The following is an 8042-nucleotide window of genomic DNA, read 5'->3' as shown; positions in this document are numbered from 1 at the left end:
TGTCGGCGCTGCTGATGCCTGTCAGTGTGACAGGCTAAATCAACAGTAGCCGGTAGCTGCATACAGCACCAATCATAACGCTGGGTGGGTGGGCTGCGGATGCATTATATTTAGACTTAAAATGAAAATAGAAATGACAGTGGATCAGGGGTAGGTGGTACTGCGTACCTGCAACATATTTCTTACAGGTACTCCGTACCACGCCGTACCCCCTTACTTGCAACACTGCTGGCACTGGCGCATGGTAGAGGGTAGCTCTTTTCGGGAGAGCTGCCCTTTGCATTACTAATTGCATATGCTAGTACATATGCAATTAGCATACCTCCCAACAGTCCCAATTCCCATGGGAACATCCTAGTTTTCAGGGACGTTCCCGCATCCCGCCCGGGGCCGGCAGTGTCCCGCGGCAGGGGGAGGCCTGTTGGGAGTCCCCCCTGTCAGCTGCTGAGCAACATTAATAGACGCTGTGTGCAGCGTCTATTCCCACAGCCAGAGGGGCTGGGGGCATCAGGGCCGCCAAGAGAAATCCTGGGCCCCGGTACAACAACTTCCTGGGGCCCCCACGAACATAGCTCTGTGGACCCGTTGTTACGCCACTGCCCCCATTACTTATTATACCACATGCCATAATGCTCATTACATATTATGCCACACATTGTAGTGGGAAGTACACATTATGCCATACACCGTAATACCTATTACATATTTTACCACATGCCATGATTCCCATTACTCGTTAATTCCACACACCGTAATGCTTGTTTCACATTAGGGGGTTAACATGCTCGTTGCCATGGGATTAACCTGCTCTGCCAGGGGTTAACATTCTCTGCCAGGGGTTAATATTCTCTGCCAGGGGACAACATGCTCTTTTCCATGAGATTAATCTGCTCTGCCAGGGGTTAACATTCTCTGCCAGGGGTTAATATTCTCTGCCAGGGGACAACATGCTCTTTGCCATGAGATTAATCTGCTCTGCCAGGGGTTAACATTCTCTGCCAGGGGTTAATATTCTCTGTCAGGGGTTAACATGCTCGTTGTCATGGAGTTACAGTACATGCTCTGTCATTGGTTACATGCTGACTTCCAGAGTTGGATCTCAGCCCCAGTAGCATGCAGGGAGGCAGCAGACACAGAGGAACCAGCCACCCACCTTCCACCTTGGAACACAGTGACCTGGACATGGCTGGGGAACCAGGTCTGGGACTTCTGGGCTAGAGATATGGCACCGGCACCTGCTGCTGGTGGTGGCGGTTGGGGTGGGAATGTGGGGAGCGGGGCGGGCTGGATTCTGCGGAGTGGTTGGTACTAAAGCGGGAGGTGGCCTCTCTCTGACCCAATTCCTCCCGGCACCCAGGGACTACCTACCCTCAGTATCCTCCTGTCGCCGAGCCACGGTAAACTCCCAAGTTACGCCCTGAAGTCGGAGAGTGGAACGACACTCAGAAGGACCTCTGTGATGCTGTTGCCCCCACGCCGGCCCACGTCCACCAACATCCGCACTCCCAGTGCCGCTGTTGAACAGCTGAATCCGGCGCACTCGCTACCAAATAAAAAGGAAAAAAACTATGTCCAGACCAGGGCCCCCCTGACAGGCCCGGTCCCGGGTAACCTGTACCTCCCCCCCCTCTCGGCACCCCTGGGGGCATGGTTAGAGGCTCACAGAGCCCCTCACAGCGTCAAAATGTTGGCGTAATTTCGGGCGCGCACCTGTTTACCTCTTCAATGATCATGAAAGTTGGGAGGTATGAATTAGTATCAGCGCTATGGGTGGCAAGATGTACCATCTTGCCACCCATAGCGATTCATCGAAGTAAGAAAAGCTCTCAAATATTTTGCCTCTGAAAAATCATTTGCCTTCCTCAGGAAACAGCTGTCCTACTGTCTCCTCCCTGCCCCCTTCTCTTACCTATTTACTTGGCGCAATATATTTTTTATTTGTGACTCCACATTATAATTATACATTCAGACCTTGGTATTGGAGGTTTTTTTTAAAGTGATGTTATCTTTATCTTATTGTTGTTATGCTGAATGGAATCTCTGTAGTAATATTTAACTGTATGTTACTGTAATTTAAGTTATATTTTTATCTAATACATTTCTTCTATCCATCAATACAACCCTTTACCTCTTTCTGTCATAATCCAGGACTGCACCAGAGTAAACTTGAACTATCAACATTCTTTTGTTATGTTTTATTTTCTAAGATTATGTGGTGCATTACATTATATCAGGCTGTAATCTGGTCATACTGAGTGCATATTGCAGAATTGCCTATGGATATGCATTTCTGAAATCTAAATTTATAAGCTTATAATTTATTTGTGAAGGACACGGATCGCAATTCTGTCCTATTACATAATAGTTGCCACCCACTGCCCCTACGGAGGGGACTGCCATTTTCCAAAATGCTCCGTGTACTTCGTATAACTAGTGACCCGGAGGAGATTGTCCGGGCATTGGACAATATGATGGACCGCTTCATTGATCATAAGACTGATCTGATTGCTTCTAAAAACAAGGTGTTGAGGTTATCTAGGCAGCAGTGTCTTACTGAATCGACACGGGTTGACAGAACTGATAACTGAGTATTTATTGATCCAGGGAATGAAGTTAACAGCAAGGAAACCAGCAAGTTTGTGAAAGAAATGTGGCCTATAATTAATACTGACAGCATGACACAAGACTAGGTTAATGTCGGCATACAGCCGTGCAAGGAATTTGCAAGATCAACTTGTTAAACTTCACGTTACAGATTTAACCAAACAAGCTAATGTTAAAATTTTTTGTCAAAACCTAATGGTTGCTATAGGTGCTTAGGTTGCACCACATGCAGTTCACTGCTATGTGGTGATCACTTTAGGCATCCTTATAGCGGCCAAAAGTATAAGATAAATCATGTACTCACGTGTACCACTAAATTTATAGTCTATTCGATCTACTGTCCTTGCGGACTGGTATACGTGGGCAAGACGGTGACCACCTTAAAGGAGAGACTAGCCAACCACAGGTCGGCCATCTGAGCTGCTTTGACAGCAGGCAGCGACCGACCTGTGGACACACTGTCGCTAGTCAAAGCACTAGGATCATTGATCATATCCCCCCACTGAGAAGGGGAGGTGATAGGGGTCGACTGTTATTGAAACTTAAGAGCAAATGGATCATTAAATTAGACTCATTGGCACCAAAGGGGTTAAATGAGAAGGCAGGATTGCACTGCTTCTTATGAGGTTATGGGCTAACAACCAGGCTCTTCACTGGTCCAATAGTAGCAGAAGTTGACTATATACCATTAAGTAATATTATTGTTGAAACGTATGTGTGCATAATTATATTTGCCATTATCATGAATCATAGTCAGACCTTGCTATTGTTTTTAATCATGTCTTGTAAGTGTTTTTATTAGGTTTAGTTGATAGCTAAATGAACAGGACCTCCCACTAACCTGTGTTGCAGTCGGGTAGATTGTACTAGACTGGACACAGGTGTGTTGGTAAGAGGGTGTGCATTGGATAGCCGTCGGTGATTGGTGAAAGTGTAATTTTCTGTTGCAATAAAGTTGTGTCAAATCTGTATTTCATTTATTCCCTGACGACGGAAGTATATCTTCTGAAACATGTTGGAATAAAGATACCTGTTCACATTTAAGAAGACTGACGAGTGCCTCATTACAACGTTTGATATATATATATATATATATATCTGACTGATCCATGCAGGCTAAAGCCAAATACAACAGGAAAATGAAGTGTATTTTCTTGCTGTATTCGCCTGGCCATTCACGGCCGTTTTACACCAAGAGTTTTTTCGATACGGCTGCTTAGTAAATCAGGAATCACTATTCTTTTGAATGGTGATTCCTGTTGTACTCTATCGATGGTGTAATCATTCGTATTTGTAAATACAAATACGACTGTTCCATCAATACAAATACAATTTTTTTTTCTACAAATTCATCTTAGTAAATTTCCCCCATATACTATATGACTTTTCCTTGTTGGTTTATCTCTTACAGCGTAACCTTTGCAGTGTGCCAAAACTTGGCTGCTTTACCTGGTTTGTGCGTGGTATGAAAAACACATGGGGTGAAATGTAATAGGGTGAGATATTCAGAAAGTGAGAGATTTGGTAAGAAATCTCCAGGTGTTTTTTAAAGCGGCAATCATTTACTCTGCACAGCCAGTTTGATTTTGAAGTGTAAATGATTACACTTCAAAATCAAACTGGCTGTGCAGAGTAAATGATTGCCGGTTTAAAAAACCCTGGAGATTTCTTACCAAATCTCTCACTTTCTGAATCTCTCATCCTATTACATTTCACCCATGGACTGTTGTGTTAGGACCCTACGGTGAGCGTTGGGATGCTGGACCACATTTTGCATAATCTAATCTAAGTGAGACCTATTCCACTTTGTATAATGCTATATAGTGCGCCCAAGATGGCTACCTCACATGTAATCTTCAGGTGGGATTCCGACAGTCATTACCCTGAAGTCGGAATCCCAACTGCCGGGACTCAGACAGTGGGGCGAGCGCAACGAAGCCCCTTGCGGGCTCGCTGCACTCACCACGCTTTGGGCACAGTGGCTCGCTGCACTCACCATCTATTCCATTCTTCCTATGTAGAGAGAATAGTCACTGCCCATCAGGATCCCAACTGTTGGGGTTTTAACAGTCGGGATTCCGACGTTGGTGTAATGACTGTCTGAATCCCGACTGTCGGTCAGTCATCCGGCACCCAGGAAATGCACTATATAAATAAAATTATTATTATTATTACTTCCCCTACCTTCTGCTTCACAAAGACCACAGATTGAGTTGTCATCCCTCCCCCTTCTCATTATTATGGCTGTAGATCCATGCTTCGATATTTGAGTACATATTGATATGGAATAGAAAACCTTGGTTACTGCTTTTGAAAATTACCTACTCCTCTTTACATTAAACCCAAATGCGCCATCCCCTTGCTGACTGCGACCATATACAGCATTTCCTCTCATGTGGAGTTCTTTGGTCATGTTTAGAGAGGTGATATTCAGCGTGGTGTAATACTTTCCCTTTTCATTGGCCATATAAGCATATAACATACAGGATCCATAAAGTAGATAGACAGGGATACATTTACTATGATGGGAGTTCTATTGAAGATGGGATGTTGCCTATAGCAACCAATCAGTTTCTACTTCTTATTTATTTAGAATCTTCTAGAAGATAATAGATAGAATCTGATTGGTTGCTATGAGCAACATTTCATTTTCAATAGAACTAGCGTCTTCGAAAATTTTCCCCACAGTGTTTAGTTAGACCGTGAATAGGTCAAAAGGTCGACATGGTCAAAAGGACAACTGTGTCTAAGGTTGCCAGATTCAAAAGGCTGACCTAAAAATCTCAACACACTTTTTTTTAAATGTTTGCTTCATGCACAGATGGAGCCCGTATTATCTTCACCAGCCGTCGGAAGGGGACGCGCGCACGAGACGCTCATGCACCCTATTCTGAAAGAGTTCCCCCCAGTTCGCCGATGCCTGCCCCCACCTCCCCACACCCCCTCGAACCCTGCCCATCTCACTGAAGCGGAGACAGGCAGGGTCCTGCCCCCAGCCGCCGAGAGACTGGGACGCGCATGCATGTGAGACGCAGGCACATCCCAGTCTGATGAAGTCCCTCTCCGCCAGCGGTCACCAGCGGGGATGTTCTGGCGAGTGCCGATAAAGGAAGAGAGGGGCTCCATCTGTACCATCCACATAAACTGCAATTGACAATAGTATGCTGTGGTGAGCATAGCAAGCTACCTTGCCCGGAATGTGGCATGCCAAGCGAGCCTTGAGAGGGTATACCGTACACTAAGTACGGTCACATATTATGACATTTATAAAGTGACATCTCAAAAACGAACAAAACCTTGTGTCAACCTTTTCTTGTTGACTATTTACATATCAACCTTTTGTACCTGTGGACCTTATGCACAACCTGTTAGTGAACAAATCATCTCCCAGTTCCTTATGTTTCCCAATCCTGTATTTGAAATACTAATCATGTCACCTCTCAACCTCCGTTTCTCCAGTGAAAACATATTCAGCCTGGTTAGCCTATCTCTATATTCAAATGATTCAAGACCTTTTACTAGGTTAGTCGCCCTTCTCTGTACCTGTTCCAATTCATTTATGTCCTTTTAGGGTGCAAGTATGGTCTCACAATACCTTGTAAATAGGCACTATCACATTGGCATCCCTTGAATCCATTCCCCTTTTAATGCATGCTTGTATCCAGTTTACCCAATTTTTCATTCCAAGTCCTTCTCTACAGCAGAATTCCCTATAATAACTCCATTTAGCCTATAAGTAGCTTGTTCATTTTTGTTCCCATAATGAATTACTTTACATTTATCAACGTTAAACTGCATTTTCCTCCTTTCCACCCACCTTTCCCTATTAATTAATTTGTAGTGTAACCACATCCTCTCCTAAGTTAATTCCTTTCTTAATTTCATGTCGTCCTCAAATATTTTACTCACTATGTCACATCCTATATCATTTATGAATATATTAAATAAGGTGGGTCCCAATATTGAACCTTGCGGGACTCACTTTGGACCTTACCCCAGCTGTATTGTATGCCATTTACAACCACTCTCTGTCCCTGATTGTGCAACCAGTGTTTAACCTTACAAATTTTATCTCCATCCCTAAATTACCTAATTTCTTTAATAACCTTTTATGAAGCACTGTGTCAAAGCTTTAACGAAATCAAGCAGTATGACATCAACAGATTTCCCTAACTCCAGCCCCTACTGACTTCCTTATAGAAGCTAATTAAATTAGTCTGACATGATCTATTTTTGATGTACCCATGCCATGCCTTACTTATTACTTTCTCCTGTTCTAAGAAATTTTGGATACAATCTCTTATTATTTCTTCTAATATTTTTCCCACAATGGATTTAAGGTGGACTGGTCTATAATTTTCAGGGTTAGTTTTACTACCTTTCTTCCATATTGGTACTAGCTATGCGCCTGTCCCTTGGTACTGTCCCGAGTTTATTTTTTCCTCCAGTATCAGGTATAATGGTAGTGCTATGACAGAACTCAATTCTTTTAGTATCCTATTGTGTATTTAATCCGGCCAGGAGATTTGTTACTATTTAGGTTATGTAATCTATTTATTACTATTTCTTCACTAAAACATACAGTTTTGGAGAAATCAAGAGCCGAGCATTTAATCTGTGGGAGATCTTCTGAAGATTCTCTCCTTGTAAATACCAAAGCAAAAAAATTAATTGAATAATTCCACTTTCTGTTTTCCTTCTATTAGCAGGGTACCCTGCTTTTTTTTTAGTGGGCCAATATATACCTTCCTTATCCATTTCCCGGTTATATAACTGTAGAATGTTTTGGGATTAGATTTGCTATCTGCAGCTATTTTGCGTCCAGTCTCTAAATTAGCCACCTTGATTGTATTTTTACATTTCTTATTACATACTTTCTCGTATATGTCTTCCCTTATGTATGGTTTGACATATAAACATACCCCCCCCCCCCCCCTTCTACCTAATTAATTTTTTCTAATGAGACTATAACCTTCTATGTTAGCCTCCTACTCTTGTGATTCGTCCCACTAAATTTCGGTAATATCTATGAGATCAAAATCTTCCTTCAAAACTAGGGTCTCTAGTTCCCCCATTTTACCAGTTAAACTCCTGGCAATCAGATAAAGACATTTCAGATCTCATTTTCCCTTTGCTCTTGTCAGGCTACCTGTTACAGTTGCAGAAGGTTCCTGAAACGATAAATCAGTATCATGGACAATATTTGTATTGGGCTGTGTGTCTCTCATACACCTTTTGTATACCTTGTTCCCTTCTTCTGTAGTTGAAGCATTGAAGCCCAGCCCTTTACTGGCTAGGTTCAGTGATGCTGGTTCTGTTTCTAGTGCTTCCATTCCATGTCCTGCTCCTGGTTTCTGTCACTGTTCTGAGTCTCCCATTCGGTTTCCACCCAGTCTGGCAACTCTGCTATAATACATTAAATGGCTCTATACCATTTC

The sequence above is a fragment of the Crinia signifera genome, chromosome 2, assembly GCF_055691185.1.
Source record: "Crinia signifera chromosome 2, ASM5569118v1, whole genome shotgun sequence".
Classification (NCBI taxonomy): Eukaryota; Metazoa; Chordata; class Amphibia; order Anura; family Myobatrachidae; genus Crinia; species Crinia signifera.
This window is presented reverse-complemented; position numbering follows the sequence as displayed.